Here is a 1,549-nt window from a genome sequence, read left to right as displayed (position 1 = left end):
GGTGGGCACAGTGAGCATGTGGAAAAGAGAGACCGCGAGGAAGGAACATCAGGACACTTTGGTGGCGGGACAGCTGTGCTGGTGTCTCTGGCTCACAGGACCCACAGTCAGCCTGACGGGGCAGGGAGAGGGCAGGGAGCCCTCTCGGCCAGATCTACTAGAACATTCCTTACTGACACAAGGCAAGAGACAGATGTCAGGACATTGCAAAGCTCCCCTCACCGGGGCCCTGTCCTGCAGCCCAGGCTCTAGAGCAGCGGTTCTCAACCTGTGGGTCACGACTCCTTTGGGGGTTGAACGACCCTTTCACAGGGGTCGCCTAAGACCATCGGAAAACACATATATAATTACATATTGTTTTTGTGATTAATCACTATGCTTTAATTATGTTCCATTTGTAACAATGAAATTGGGGGTAACCACAACATGAGGAACTGTATTCAAGGGTCGCAGCATTAGGAAGGTTGAGAACCACTGCTCTAGAGGGTCCAGTCTGGTTCTCAGGGAGACACCGCTCACGAGGTCTCGCTGGGAAGCCCCAGGGAATCCCCAGGTGTGTGGGGAACCCCAGGCTGCTTGGGGAGGTGTTGGGAACAGACAGCCACCGCTGCACAGAGCCTCCTCGGGGCCGCAGGGGCCGGACCCGAACCAGCTGGGCTCCTGGCGGAGGGCTGTGAAGGGCGGGGTGCAGCTGCTGGGCCACCGCTTCGGGGCCCAAGGCCATGCCACACCCCGATCCTCTGAGACCAGGCGGCTGCACTCTGGGGGCACCTGAGGGCCACTGGTGAGGACAAACAAGAGGCTTCGCGGGTGTAAGTGGGATGGAATCTGAACAGTTTGACGGCTGAGAAAGGACAGAACAGCCAAGGGCCATGGGTCAGCCAGCCTGTCTGGATGCTGTGATGTCTGTCCCTTTCAAACCTGTGTGATTGTTAAGCTGTGGGACCTGCTGACCATGATCAACAAATGGGCCCTGGGCATGGTCACTGCAAGCCCGTTCCTTGCCCGTTACCAGCCCCTGCTCTGTTCCCAAAGCCTTCGCTTATCGGATGGGCCAGCATGGGAGCCCCATCTCATTCCCAGCCTCAGTTGGTCACTTTTGCATCTCCATCTGTTTAGGGCAGACCCAGGGTGCAGGTCCCCAAGTTCTACCTGACATTTCCTGGGTTGGCTCTCAGAGAGATAGGGGTCTTAGCATGGGGCCCATGTTGTCACCCCCAAATTACCCCATGTTAGCATCCCCCAACTCTGTCCCCCTGGGACGAGTGCTGTGCCAAGGGGGCAATGGCAGCCTGATCGGGAGGGAGGTGGCTGCGCCAGGTGCATAGGGTGCTCTGAGGGAGCCAGGGATGCGAGCCTGGTCTCTCCTTTCCTCTAGGAAGGGAGCCAGGGGAGGGAAGGCTGCCTGAGACTGCCACCCGCTGTGGGGCTGAGCAGGATGGAAAGGAATGGGGGATGGGGATGGTGGCACTCAGGGCTCTCCGAGGAGGACCGTGCACACGTGTGTGTGTGTGTGTGTGTGTGTGTGTGTGTGTGTGTGTGTAACGAG

At 58.2% G+C, this 1,549-nt stretch overlaps 1 protein-coding gene across 10 annotated transcripts in view; it reads right to left on the bottom strand.

Moving 5' to 3' along the window:
* MSI2 (musashi RNA binding protein 2) overlaps window positions 1-1,549 on the bottom strand; it is a 393,393-nt gene that overhangs the window by 37,115 nt on the left and 354,729 nt on the right. The window lies entirely within an intron of this gene.

This window comes from Myotis davidii, unplaced genomic scaffold, assembly GCF_000327345.1.
Source record: "Myotis davidii unplaced genomic scaffold, ASM32734v1 scaffold595, whole genome shotgun sequence".
NCBI classification, from domain to species: Eukaryota; Metazoa; Chordata; class Mammalia; order Chiroptera; family Vespertilionidae; genus Myotis; species Myotis davidii.
This window is presented reverse-complemented; position numbering and strand designations above follow the sequence as displayed.